We start from the raw sequence: 15567 nt of genomic DNA on the forward strand, positions 1-15567 counted from the left end.
TTAACACCAAAAATTATAGTTTCTCAAATCTAGTAGAGAAAGATAATACTGTTGGAAGGCCATAGATGTCTCTGTCCAGCTCCAAAAGCATCTTTCTTCTGGTGGGAAGTAACCACCAGACATTTTAGTTGCTGACACAGATATTAATTCTCTGCTGTCAGGGAATGCAGAACAGGAGGGTGATATCCATCTTCTGTCTCCTGCCTACCTGGCTGTTGTTCTGATGTCTAGATACAAGTTGACTGCTGACCTGAGATTCTGTGACATAAGATTTGTTTCATAAGTAAAAAAGGGTAATTTCTTCTAAAGATGTGACCAATCATTGGAATCGTCCTAGGCTCTATTACTGTAGTTTTACAAGTCACAGGTTGTGACAGGCTGCTAACAGATATTTTAAAGAAAAGCATGAATTGCTAACAAATCACAACCTATGTGTCAATTGTTCATTGAGTTATGTTAGTAATAGTAACTTAAATTTAGATAACTAGCCATTTGCTAAGAAACACAGCTTCAGGAAATGAAATGGTAAGTAGGATTCAAGGTCAGATAAGCACATTTTCATGGCAAAACTGGTTAAGGCCCCTCATATGAGCATTCATCATTTATGGCAACAGTAAGAAAAGAGGGATGAACTAAAGCAGCCCCATAAAACCACAGATGAAGCAGGTGGTGATAAAGCATTTTTTTTTGTACATTTCTTGATATTAAAAGTCTACCTGGTCTCCAGAGGAGGAGAAAAATTTTGCATTTGACCCTTCTCTTTAGAAAATCAAAACTATCAAATAAAATGACCAGTGATAAATTTAAAACTCACATCTCCTACTGAAAAAATGACACAAAAGTTCCAAATTGTGAACAAACCAATTCATTTATTATTTTTCTTTCAATTTCAAAGGATGTCAGACTGATCTCCAGCAAGCATTTTTTTTAACTGATTACAGAACTTACTTGATTTACTGTACTTGGCCTATTTAAGATGATCTGTATCACTAGATACTGAATCAGGGCACATTCTTTCTCTGAGGTGCCCTTTGTCTTGCTTTAAACTTTCATAACTAACTAAATAATTAAATTCAATGAATGACTGGTCACTTGTAACTACCAAAGAATTCCAGAACATTCTAACATGTCCAAAAACAGGCTTTTAGGCCTACTTGTTCCAGCTTATAGATGTAATAACTACAAAGTGAGATGTATTACTACTCCATATAAACAAGGAATTCAATGGCTTTTCAAAGTACCTGGGAGGCCCAGGCAACAGGACAACCTGTTTTCCCATTAAAAGTCCTTCCAAGTGGAACATTCATCCTCAGAATCTGATGAAATAAAGAAAGTGACCATATCCAGCACATGCTTTGTATTTCCCTTAGGCATGCATTCCCATCTTATATCTGTGGGAGTCCAGTCTCAGTTTTACCCTCTTGCCCTTAATATTTTAGATGCCCAAAATATCATTTGTCATCAACAAAGAATGCAAAGTCAATATAAATCCTGAGAACACAGGATGAAAAAATATTCTTTAAAACAAAAAAGAAACTAGAACTATGCAATTTTTCTATGCAGTCTTAGAAGAAATGTTTTAAATAATATTAGAATATATATGCATTAAATAATAATTATGCATATTAGAAAATATATATTAATATGAGTATCATAGTCATATATTATATAGCCATAAATATTGTGTATGTGTATCACAAATAAATACATATACACATATATTCATTCCAATCTTCTCTTTTAACAGAAAAGGAAATAAGGCCAAATAAAGATTAGAGAATTGTTCAAAAATCTTATTTGATTCTTGATTGTCAGCAAACTATGATAAAACTTGAAGAAAATTAACCTAAATATAACTTCTTTCAATCTATGGATAAAACGGTGAGGATAGACCATGTAATTCAGTGCTGGGCTTTTGTTCACCAACACCTGATACCTTTAGAGCACTTTAGAACATTCATGCTTTAGGGAAATTTTTAGGTGCCCCTGTATCAAAGGTACTCTACCAAGACAGCAGATGTTGCCATAAGAATCAGCAGCAGATGGTTAGAGGAATGTGCTTGTCCTCAGTTCAGTGCTTCCCAGGTAAGTGCCAGGCCCTGCTGACCATCCTTGGTCAGGTGGAGTAGACCTGTTGGCTTACTAGTATCCTACTTGTCTCCTGACCATTATTACACACCACAGCTATACAGTTCATCCCTAAAATTAGATTTTTTCCCCTATTCTTAGAATATAACCTAAATGATAACCATAAAAACAAAAACACCTGTACAATCTTTTTGGAAAAGTGAAGTCTACCCTATTCACCTACTTTTGGTGTGATGTCTAAGTTTTTTGTGTTTGTTTTTTTTTATAGAATAATACAGAAGAAACATAATGATGCAAAGAGTAAATCAAAGCTCACTCTGGAGCTGGCCCAAGTCATCCTTGATCTCTCCAGAAGGCATCATCAGGGACAGATACCAAGGCCTTGCTAAAGTGTACCAAAGCTTGAGTCCTGGGAAGCCGGGTTCTAGAGGTGGCAGCAACACCAGCAAGCCTGAACACTTGGCTGCGCTGGGTCTTGGGTTCCTAGCATGGTGTTCAAACATGTGTGTACAAGCAAAAGATTATTCTGAGCCCAAAATGTGCTGGGGATATAGCTCAATTGTAGCATGCTTGCCTAGCATGTGGGAGGTCCTAGGTTCAACTGCCAGCACAAGAAAAAAAGGAAGGAAGGAAGGAAGGAAGGCTGGCCAGCCTAAAGTAAAGGTATGGTGGGTGTAAATCCCACTCCCAGATCACCTTTCCCAGACCCTTTCACTGAGGCAGCCCCTTTGGAACTCCTGAGGTTCTGATACCCTAGAGTATTTCCTCAAGTGCCATTAATTTCCCAAATCAGTCCTAAACTAGAGTAAGTATGCCAGCCAAGAGACTGCCAAAAGATGGTAGGCCAAGATGAAAATATGACAGACTCCTGCAAATGTGTTCCAGAGAAGACTGTGACTTGGGAACCACATTCCATGGTCAACAGCCCACTCACACACTCCATCAAGGCTGTATTCTATTTTTCTCCACATTTACACTCTATGATGTCATCTCAATGCTAACCATGTCATGAATTCTAATCTATTATAACACTTAAAAAGTGACTTAAAACTCACACTGTTGTACTTTATATATTGCAAATATGTAGTTGCACAGACAAGTTTATTGTTTTCATTTGATAGATATGGAGGCCTTTGGAAGAACCCGTTTGATAGATCATTTGATGGACCCAGAGAGTGACTTGCCCAGAGTAAAAATGGTGATATGTGGGAAGAGGTTGATGAAGTCCCAGAGCCAATACCCCTAGGACCAGTGTTATGTACACTATTTAACACATTATCAGTTGTTGGCAATCTCACAATGAGAAGATTTCGGGTTGCAGGAGTCTTAATTACACAGTAGGTGGAAGTTTCTACCTTAGGGTCTTGTCCTCAGTGCCTGGGAGAATACACAGGTGAACATCTACAGCCTCCGGCCGTAGTGTGGTTCCTTTTTCATTTACCTCACTAATACCAACAGGTCACCATGATAGCACTGGATACAAAGTTCCTGGAAGTTTAATACAAACAGCTATTGTTTTTAACCAGAGAGAACATACTTGAGATGGACTTAGATATGTGTCAAGTTATTTTCCTGCTGAGACAACACATTCCTGATGCTTATTAAATGCCATTTACAGCAAGCACATTTCCTACGAACACAATCTCTGGCTTTTAGGCCTCAAAAATCCAAGTTAATAATGGATGGCCCAACAACACAATAAGACAATAAAAGACTAGCACTTTAAAGCATAGTTTCTTAGATTAAGCTGAGAAACTAATTAGAGTTGACCACACTTGTATTATGCTATTTACCATACATGCTTGCAAGGAAAAAACAAGAAATAAAACAGCCAAAATGTTCACTAGTGGAGGTAGGGTAATGTTCACTAGGGAGATGTTCATAAAATGGAATAGTTTTGTGTTCATTAAATTAAAGACAGTTATGGATATATTTTAAAAATACTCAAAATATACCACCAAAATAAAATGATCTAGTCATGCACGTTTGTAATCCCAGCCACGTGGGACGGTGAGGCAGGATCCCAACTTTAAGGTCAGCCTGTACAACTTAGTAAGAACCATAAGAACCTATCTCAAAATAAAAATTAAAAAGGGCTGGGGATAGAGCTCAGAGGTAGAGAACCCCTAGATTCAATCACCAGCACTGAAAAAAAAGAAAGAAAAGAAATTGACCTGGAATTATAACTATGATCCCACATTCACACGTGTATAAACAAATATATTCATAAATGTACGTTTACATATACACAAGTATATGCATATATAAACATTATAATAGATGCAGATACATAAAATATACATATTTAGACATATACCCAATTGTTAAGGTTAATTCTGAGTGGTGGATAAGAATATACATAATTTTTATATTCTTATTTATACTTTCTTATAATTCCTGTGTTTTCTACAATGAATATGTACAGCTTTTGTGAATAGAAAAAAAAATTTAACAACACATTTTTAAAACACTTAAAGTACTTTAGGTAGTTTTTAAGCAAAGATCATCTCTTCTTCCTAAAGTTATACCACCTTTCTTATGTTTACACTCTTTTAAATTTTCTCTACCTTTCTCCTCCCAAGCCTGGGAAAACAAAATCTGCTCCAACTCCCATACAGGAGTGTTAATGGGCTCCTCTTCCCCATACTTGAACTCTCTCAGATGGTTACCACCAGGGAACCTATACCTTAGCACTTCATGACAAGCTCCATAATTATCCACTGTTGCTCCTAACATAAAAGCTTAGATCTTGAGAAGGCTGCAATTTACATGGCTTTTGTACAGAAGTACTCACACACTGCTACAGTTAATACAAAATCTGCATTAAAGCATCATTATAGCTGGGATTGTAATTATGCCAGAGTGAGTGAGTTCAAAGACAGAGATGGCATTGCTGTACATGATATTTAAATGCACCAGAAAAGTAAAATGCTCTTTAGCATGCATATTTGAATTTAAAATTACATATTTTTAAACTTCCCTTACAGGTTGCCTAATAGGTACAGGGCATTTTGGTTGTGCTGAGCATCTAGCATTTCTAGCAATGGCACTGGGAACCTAGGGAAGACAGCTGGCAGAACCCCAAGCTAATGGGCCCCAGCCTCTAGTACTTTGATCTCTAAGGAATAGTTAGTTTGACTGTGATGCAAATTTACACATTCTCACCATCTAATGGCCCCAGGGAAACAGTCTTAATTTACATTAGCTGAGGATTTCTGACTTAGTATCCAAGATAACTTAGGGATAAGCTGGTAAGGATAAGCCAGACCACCACGGGACCAGAAAAACCACAGCCACAGTGGCTATGACAGTCAGTAAAGCTGTCCAGGCTGAGGCTATGAGACTTGAGAAGTGATTTAGCAAGGATTTTAAATACATCAGTTACTTCCTGGGTATCTGTCATATCTTAGAACTGAAACAATCTAGAGGTAAGTAATTCTCCATTTTTCAACAGGTTGATCAAAAAAGTTTATTTTCCCCCAATTTGAATATGTAAACTTGGCAGGATTTGAGGATACAATAATTCATGTCATTTATATTTTTAATATGTTGGTTGAAGTATACAGGGATTTAGAAGATACAATAATGCGTGTTACTTATACTATTTAATGTGCTGAGATCTACATACTTTTTTTTAAAAAAAGCGTATAATTACATACTCTATGAGATTTAAATCTAAAAATGTCTATTCTAAATTTAGTCACAGTGAATGAGCCAATTATCTTGGTTTTCACTTCTAATATTTTACAAAATATGAAATTAAAAAAATTCTCCTATCTCAGTAACTTTTAAGAACATTAGCCATTTTGAGACTCCCATTTTCAAGAATATTTTCCCTTCCAAAATTTATAAAAATCTCTTTAATCACAGAAAGAGTAATCTCAAAAATTTATGGTATCTATCCTACTATCAAAAATAGACAATTTTAGCTGGGTGCAATGTGTAATCCCAGGTCCTTGAGAGGCTGAGGCTAGCCGGATGGCAAGTCCAAGGCCTGCCTGGACAAGTTAATGAGACCCAGACTCAAAAATTAAAAAGGGTTGGGGATGGAGCTAAGTGGTAGAGCACCCCTGGGTTCAAATCTCAGTACCAGGAAGAGAGAGAAAATATATATGTGTGTATGTGTATGTGTGTATGTGTGTGTGTGTGTGTGTGTGTGTGTGTGTGAGAGAGAGAGAGAGAGACAGAGAGAGAGAGAGACTTTTAGATTTCCTTAATTTGGTGAAATTCTGCCTTGCTTAACTGCTCTTTGAACTTTTATTAAAGCATCTGAAAAGCAATGACACCCTCTTTGCTTTTAGCAATTGTTGAAACATTCTATTATGGATAAGGTATAGGCAAGATATGCTAAAACTACTTTCAAAATATACCAATGAAGTAACAGGCTCTGTAGGGTTTTGGAAGTGCGCCAGTAATTAAGAGGACTCCTCCTTTTAGGGGAAGCAATTTTTTGCCTTACATTAGGACACTTGGTGCATTTCTAGTCAGAGTTAAATGAAGGCATGGGCATTTTTTATATAAGCAGTTATTTAATCTTTCAATAAATGTTTGTGAAGGGCTTGATGACTTGATAATGGGATTTTCCTCTCCCTCTTTCTGCGAGTCCTGTCTTCTCTCTCGGACCCTATGACACTACCTTGTCCTTCCTTGCTGCTTCTCTGGATATGCTTCTCTATCTCCTGCAGGCCTTCTGTTCTTCTGGGACCTGAAATGCAGGCATTACAGGCCCAGTCCTGGGGCTCTGTCTTCTCACTCCAAAAGATTCAATGATTTCCACACCTCCCAAGGTTTTTACACAGCCATCTGTGAGTGAAGGCTTCCGAACTGATATCAACCAACCAGACTCGCCCTCTCAGTTTTAAAACTATATAACAACTGTCTATTTATGCACTTACATGTCTCATGAGCATTTAAACCCAACATTCAGCAAAGTGAACTCTTAGGCATTACTTTAGTCCTGGTTTATTTTATTTTTTATCTCCTTCATTGTGGACAATGTCCCCTCCACCATTCATACTCCTAGGGAGACATGGAGAAGCCAGCTTTGATCACCTTACTCTCAACTCCATCTCCAAGTTTTCACCAAGTCCTGTGAGTTCTAACTTGAAAAATATTTGTTTGTGAAGGGCTTGATGACTTAATAACTGGTGCTTCAACAACTCAACCTAAAGAAAAGTCATGCTGATGAATAAACACACATATACACAAAGAGAGAGAGAGAGAGAGAGAGAGAGAGAGAGAGAGAGAGAGAGAGAACTGTAAAAAATTGAAAACAGAAGGAAAAGCCCTTATAATGGATGGGAGAATAAAATCTTTCTGAGTGGCTGCCCAGGGGGCCCATGTTCTTAAAAAGCATACAAATAAACACATAAATAAATGAATAAAGGTGGTATTACTTTTGTTAAACATGGAAGCTTTAAAAATTAAATTTAGGAGTCAGCTTCCAATGGCTTTAATTTATTATTAAGGAGTGAATAAAAAGTTAAAACACAGGTCATCCCAGTTAAATTCCCTATATTGAGATTAGGGGAATATGAAAGATGTAAGTCATTAAATTATTATTAGGAATAGATTACATGTAAATCGTAGAGTCTTCTCAAAGGACTGAAATGACAAATGCAGGTCACAGGGCATCTGGATCTACATAAAGGAATTAACAAAGAATAATGATATTGGTATACACACCCGATTAGTAACTCAACACAAAGCAGCACCGAAAACTAGGAAAACACAGGGCTGACGTCAGTCCATCTGATTTTATCATTCTTTTCCTTAAGCAGGAAGGGCAAGATGTGTGGTTATTCAAACCAACAATTGACAATTACACAAAGGCTAAGGACTAAAACCCCGTGAGTACAGCATGAAATAAAAAGATGGTATTCTTCATAATTCAGAGAAATTGATTTATGAAATTCCTAAAATCACACAGCATTGTGAAATGATGGAGTTCTAACACACATACTGAATTAAGAAAGCTGGTCTTGAGGCCATTAAAGGTTTTAATAAAATTGAGTGAGTCCCAAGGTGATGCTCTACTTAAGGCTGACTAAGCGGATCAAAGTTTATTTTACTCAGTTGATTTTGCTTATTTTAACCAATATAAAATGAAACTCTACAAGGAGGACCTTCAGGTGCTTTAAACTGAAGACAAGATTTCACAAGTTTATGTTGATTTTTTTGAGACCTGCTTATTGTGTATTTGAAAATATGGCAATGGCAGATCATATCAATGATCCCCCTGGAGAAACATAAAATTAAATTTATATCATTTTAAAGAAAGTGATCATATAGGGCATCAAGAAACTTAATTCCTGTTAAGGCTATGCCTCTACAGGCATATAATCTTGCTTTTTCCTAGTCCCCAAACATAAAGAAGCAAAGAACCTACAATATTTGTCTTGTGCCCTCATGTTTAAGCATCTGGGGAAGTCACCATCAGGCCAAAAGAATATTTTTAATAAAGGTCTAGAAAGCACATTCAAACAGTTTGGTAAATAATATTTCAAGCATGGAAACCTCCTGCAGGTTTTTGAATTAAAGTCACAAAATAAATGAAATGAAGGCACCATTACACTCGGGGCTATGCGCCTAGTCTCACCTTATCTAAGGAGAAATCCTCCAACCCAAAAATCATTCATTTCCACTAAGTTGCTCTCACCAGCGAAGAAAATTTTACAAGCAACAGTCTCTCTTCTGTGTACTTCATGAAGTCCTGAGGGCCCCACAAACATCTGAACAGAAAGGATGCGGATCACTGTCTCTGGGAAGCTGGGGAGCGGACAGAAACCATTCTGACACCTGCTTGGCTCACAGTCTTCCCTCTGTGTAACATAGCTATGAAGTTTAGGAAAGTCTGGAAAAACTCTTTTGGTCAAAAACTTGCTCACTGCTTGGGAAACCATCACTCTATACTGAGAGACTAAGAGTAGGAGACAGGAAAGAACCACGTCACTGACATTAAACTTGTCAAGCATAAAGAAGGACAGGAAGCAGTGAGATCAGAGCAGAAGAGCTTAGAGCAAGTCTAGTCCTGCTGAAAACTGAAACTACAACAACACTGAACAGCAACAAAAATGGGAAAATCAGAGAAAGGCTGACGGATTGGACTACCAAACAAATCAACAAAACAAAAACTAAACAAAGCAATAACTTCCAGCAGTTGGGTGGGGAGGGGCTTTAAAAAATCAAATGGCAAATTAGAAAAGAATGTTATCTGATTAAAAAAGAGAGATGATGGGTGAAAATAAAGATGAATAAAAGAGATACAAATGGTTAATGAGCATAGAAATATTTAAAATCCCATAGTACTAAATCATGCATACTGAAAATACTAAGATATTATGCTTGGCTTATATCAATGGGATCTTAAAAACTACACATTCAGTGCTGGCAAGTGGGAAGTGAACTAGAGTTTCAACACAGGCCTGTGAATCACACAAGCAGGTGGACAGACACACACAATACATATGTCATAAAGACCTGAGAGGTATAATACACTGGTAAGTGCGGTTATCTCTGAGTAGTGCATTTAAAGGGGGTTATGTTTTCATGTGATTTCTCTTAGTTTCTATCAACAACCAGCTTTACTTTTACAGTCAGGAGATCGTATTTTAATTAGGCTTGAAGATTAGAGTCATGGAAACAGAGTCTACAAAATTTCTTATGAAGTTTTACCATATCCTTAACATGGCACAATCACACGCATATTGGTAACCACAGTAAGTATTTGGTTTCCGTTGTGGGCCAGAATCTCAGATTTTAATAAGTTCCTTACTACTCGATTATACACCTTTCAAGTTTATAGGTAACATTATTGGGGCAGTGGATTATTACCAAGTTTCTTGCTGATATCAAGGATGGCACTGGGCTATACCATAAATGATGCTTGCAGAGATAGCTCTAGCACATTGAGACACTTACTGATCCTGTTCTATCCCAGATGTCATCTTTAAATTCATTAGTCCACCTTCAGTATTTCTTCCTATCCCTATCTCATTCCCAGACTCTTGTGAAGTTTTACCATATCCTTAAAATGGCACAATCACACGCATTTTGGTAACCACAGTAAGTATTTGGTTCAATTATTTGTATTAGCCTGCCTGTCAGTAAAACCACTGCCTTTACCACCACCCCCAGTCCAATTTAGTGTCACATGTGGTGAAAGAGTTATACAATCAAGGTGAGAAGAATGGCTATGCAAAAAAAAAAAAAAAAAAAAAAAAAAAAAAACAAGTTGTAAAGAGGTGAGACTGATTTTCATGTGTGGCTCAAAAAAGACTTTCAAGTTCAAAAGAGGAAGATTCTCCTTCTTTTTTGAGAGAATGAAATTTCATTTTTAAAGATGGACATGATGTCTTATGGTTCCTCTTTACAAATAGCAAAGCTTTTCTGGGTTTTCCAGTTTTCTTCCTGGAGTCGTATTGTTTTCAAACAATCCATACAATTTATCCATTTCTCTGATTATTTTCACCTCCCTGGGCCTCCTTTAGCTTAGTTATATTTTTGAGGAAGGGGCTTGGTGAACAGAGTTTACTGAAGAGATATGCCCTGAAATGTTCATAGAGGGCTGAGGAACAACTCAGTGGCAGAGTAGTTGCCGTTTGTGTGTGAGGCCCTGGGTTCAATTCCCCATACCTCAAACAAACAAAAGCCAGGATCAATGGTGCACATCTGCAATCCCAGGAGGCTGAAGCAGCCAGGGCAACTCTTAGCAACACATGATCTCAAAATAAACTAAAACAGGAAAGGGATGGCTTAGTAGAGAGTTCTTGCCTACCATGTTCACAGCCCTGGGCTGCATTCTTAGTACCATACAATATACACCAAAGTGTTCAGAGTGGCTCATTTTGAATAGTGGGATTTGGAATGTTTTATTTTGTTGCCCAGTCCCCATGTGCCTACTGCAAAGCTTTTCTATGTTTTTTTTACTGTCTTCTTGGAGTTGTATTTTTTTCATACGATCTCTCCATTTCTCTGATTATTTTCACCTCCCTGAGCCTCCTTTAGCTCAGTTAGATCTTTGAGGAGGAGCTTAGTGAACCAAGTTGCACCAAATACAGTAGCAAGTATTTTTAAAGATGGACATGATACAGTAGCAAGTAAATACAGTAGCAAGTAAACATTCAGGAATGGAATCCCTTTTTAACCAAAAGTTACATATCTTCATAGACTTGGAGATTTATGTATATTTCCTTGATAATTCTTAAGAGTTTCCTAATAAGACAGTAAGACTCCTTTCTTTCCTCCCAGAAACCCTCTTATAAAAGAATCAAAATAGTCACCTGCAAATTCCCAGTAGAACAAATTTGAAGAAACAGGAATAAATATTTTGGCCCATAGGATTGCCTACATTTGATACTTTAGGACTTTAAAAGCCTCAGGTTATCTTATGAGTCTCACTTATCTCCATGTAGTCTGATGACTAAATATCACTCAAAGCTCACACTTCTAACAATCTGAATTAAAATTCAGTATGGAAGTGATATTGTGCTAGGCAGAATTTTAAAGACATTCCCTCAACAGAGTAAGTTTTCTCCAGCTGACAGAAGGAGGAGATGTCAGACTTGAAGCAAGAGAATGCCTGGATGTATGATTTGCTGGCTTGAGGATGAGAAGGGCAGTTCTGGAGGCTGAGAGCAGCCTTGGGGTCAGGCAGGATGGGGTCAGGCAGCACTCAGTCTCTCTGAGGCTTTCCCCAGCCTACATACACTTGGCAGTGCTTTCTTTCCCAGTCTACAGATAAGAGTCTGCCCAACCACCACCTTAATTCTGGCCTATGATGCACTGAGCAGACAACTCAAGCAAGCTTCCCAAATCCCTGTCCTACATAACTACAAGATTAATAAGTGCACAGTTTTAAGCCACTAATTTTTTAGTGATCTCTTATATAGTAACAGAAAACTACTGTAAATATTGTTTTTAGAACCTTATTTTTTTTAATAACAAAAGCACTACATGCTAATTTTCCTACCTTCATATTCCCCCAAATAAACAGGTAACAATCTCAATCTCACAAATGCTCTATGAATATGCATGAGCACACCAGAGTGTATGTGTGTGTGTGTATGTGCACTCTAAAGCACATGAACATGAAAAGACAACTTAGTACTTACAATTTATCTTGGGTATCTTTTCCATTGCCACCACATAAAAGCTCACCACATTCTATATAACAACCAAGTACAGCTATTATGCCTGAATCATTCTACACATGAGCAGTCCATCACTGAAGGACAAGTTAAATAAAAAACTGGCAACAATTTTCCATTCTAGTTATAAGCAATGTTACAGTTAAGATGTTATTTCTGTGAGAATATCAGTAAGATAAATTCATTTATATAGATTCACTGGGTCAAGGGGTAAATGAATTTGAAACTTTAATCAACCCTACAAACCACTAACCAAATGGTTTTATTTATTCATATTAACACACCATGTAAAAGGGACTGCTTCCCTACATCTCTGCAATGTTGGGATTTTATCAATTATCAATTTTATCATTATGGGACAATGATACTATCTCATTATCCTGGTTCACTTTTGTTTTATGAGAACAATGAAATAAAATTTCATGTTTTGTGGGCCTTCTTTTTCATGACATGATATTCACGCCTTTTGCACATTTCTGTTGGTTCATTCACCACTTCATATCAATTTAGACAAGCTACTTCTATACTAAGGCACTCAGATGGGCAGTCATTTATGGATACACAAATACTTTTCACACTTCGTTTTCTTTTTATTTTGCTTATTTTATACAGATTTTTAATTTATGAGACATACACAGCCTTTCATTGGGGACTTCAGGATTGTATTTCATGCTTACAAACTTCCTGTAACACATGTGATTTTTCTACTTTTCTTTTTTTTCCCTTGGTACCAGGGATTGAACCCAGGGGCACTTAACCATCTAGGCACATCCCCAGCCTTTTTTTATGTTTTATTAGAGACAGGATCTTGCTGAGTTACATAGGGCCTTGCTAAGTTGCTGAGACTTTCTTTGAACTCTCAATCCTCCTGCCTCAGCCTCCTGAATTGCTAGGTTTACAGGCATGTGCCAGCACACCCAGCTTTACTTTTCTTTTTAAAAAATGTTCTGTCTACTATTCTTTTAGAAACCCCCGGCTCCTCAAATGTGTGTGAAGATCTGCTCCAGAATACTAGGCCAATATCTGTTTTTGCTCAGAGCATTCCTAATACACATACACAAATAATTTATGTGCCCATTTCTAGTGATCCATGTGCCACCGAGGGGTGGCTGGGCTCATACAATCAAGAAAAGATTACAATCCAACAAAGAACAACATAAAGTGTAGCTCTGAGTTCTAGACTAATGAGTGCTGAGAGGCAGTGGCTTTTCTTTCTCCTGTGTCCGAAGAGACATGGGAGATATTGAGGAATCCCCACAGGATAGAGACAACAGAGGGAGAGTCAGAGATGTGGCAGGTATCATGAGTCACAGCCACTGCCTGTGATCAAGACATGAGGACTGCACCTCAGTTTATATTTTCTTCTTCCTCCGCAAAAATAGGAACCTACCAGACTGTGATAAATGGCACTTCTCACAAAAACTCACTTGCACTGCCTCTAAGAAGCTGATGGCTCCAAAATATGAAGAAAAATACTCTCACACTCTATGCAACAGGCTTCTCTCTGACCACTTTCCCAATCAAGTTCAAAAATTAACACTGATGGGAAAATCATTTGAGCTAAGAACACAGAGAAAAGAAAAATAATTAACAGAATCATTAAAGTCTTACCCACATTTACTTCCCTTTCCACATTAGAACTGAAGAAAATCACAGCAATAAAAGACTAATCAATGGTCACATAAAGGATAGTGAAATTATTGCTAAACACAACCAAAAGAGGAGTAAGATTAAATTTTTTCTCTCTCTCTTTTTTTTTTTTTTTTTTGGTACCAAGGATTGAACCTAGGAGTGCTTACAACTGAGCCATGTCTCCATCCCTTTATTTTTTCTTTTGAGACAGGGTCTTGCTAAGTTGCTTAGGGCCTCGCTAAGTTACTGAGACTGGTCTTGAGCTTATGAGACTCCTCCTACCTCAGCCTCCTGAGCCACTGAGATTACAGGTGTGCACCACCGTGCCCAGCTAAGATTATATTTCTTGAATCACTATTGAATTGTAAATAAGAAACAGATTCATCACTCACTTAGCATCCAGTAATACTGCGAGGCTCTGCACCGAGTGCAGGAAAAATACAATGCTTAGGAGGAAAAATACAATTTATCCTTGCTTGACCCTTTATCGGCTTTACTACTGTTACAGTGATCTAGTGGAATTTTCAAAAGTATAAATGATAATAACATAAATAATTGTGTGTTCATTACAACTTTGGAAATATAATATCACCAACTTTGTGCTCCCTACCCCAATTATTCCCCCCTCTTCACACTTCTTAGAAGTAAATAATAAATCAGTGTTTTCCTTTAAACTCTCATTACAAACATATTTATGTACCATTTTAAAATATGCAGATACTGTTGTAAAATACACAACATATATAACATATAAACATATATGCCTAAATAAAATACTGTATGTAGTGCCATGTTAACTTTATACAAATGGCTTGAGCAATGTTCTGAAATTTGCTTTTGTTGCCCAACATTCATGTGAATTTCATCCAAGCAGAAATGTGTAGGGCTAGTTCATTTGTGTGTTTTTCACATATGAATATGCTATAGTTCATTTAGCTATTTCCCAACTGATGGAGATTTAGGTTGTTTCAAATGACTGACTATTACCTATGATGCTATTCTGCAGAGTTTCAAGCACATCCTTGCAAGTGCCAAGAGCTTCTCTAAAGTTCTTCCTGGGAAAAGCATTTATGGATGTTAGTGGTCATTTTATAGTACCACAATTTTACCAACTCATCTTTTATGTTTTTATTTTACCACCTTTTAGTGATTGCTGTGGGTAAAATAATATGTCATTCCAGAGGATCAACTCTCTCTTCTTCTTCCAACCATAATAGTCAACTCTCACCCTCAACTGGAGTGACTCCTGCCTTGGTGGGGGGTCAGTGACAGGCTGACATTTAAATATGAAACCAAGTGCATCCAAGAGCCCATCAGTGTCAAACTATAGTTTTCCCAAGAGCACCATGGAAATCAGGCTACACTCACTCTTTCAACCCTAATCCTTCACAGTCCTGAAGACCCTTTCCTGAAACACAGATCTTCCTCAAAATCCTGGGAAGCTCAATGTCAAAAGCCCTTCAACTCCCTGACCTTCATCTGCCTTTCTTTCTTCAAGTTCTCTGTAAAATCGAGCATGTACATCCCCTACTCTAGCCATATACTGGGAATTATTTCTTTCATTTCAATTCTACCTGCCAAAACCTTGACCATCTTTTAACATATTGAGCAAGCAGCTCCTTCTATTTCTCCCTGACTTTCCTAATTGGAATTAACCTTTCTCTAATTTGAATCACGTTAGGTAGAACTAAAGATAAAA

At 37.3% G+C, this 15567-nt stretch overlaps 1 protein-coding gene across 9 annotated transcripts in view; it reads right to left on the reverse strand.

Moving 5' to 3' along the window:
* The window catches only part of Mast4 (microtubule associated serine/threonine kinase family member 4), a 558123-nt gene that overhangs the window by 96159 nt on the left and 446397 nt on the right, over positions 1 to 15567 (reverse strand). The window lies entirely within an intron of this gene.

The sequence above is a fragment of the Marmota flaviventris genome, chromosome 5 (genome assembly GCF_047511675.1).
Source record: "Marmota flaviventris isolate mMarFla1 chromosome 5, mMarFla1.hap1, whole genome shotgun sequence".
In the NCBI taxonomy this organism is placed as follows: domain Eukaryota; kingdom Metazoa; phylum Chordata; class Mammalia; order Rodentia; family Sciuridae; genus Marmota; species Marmota flaviventris.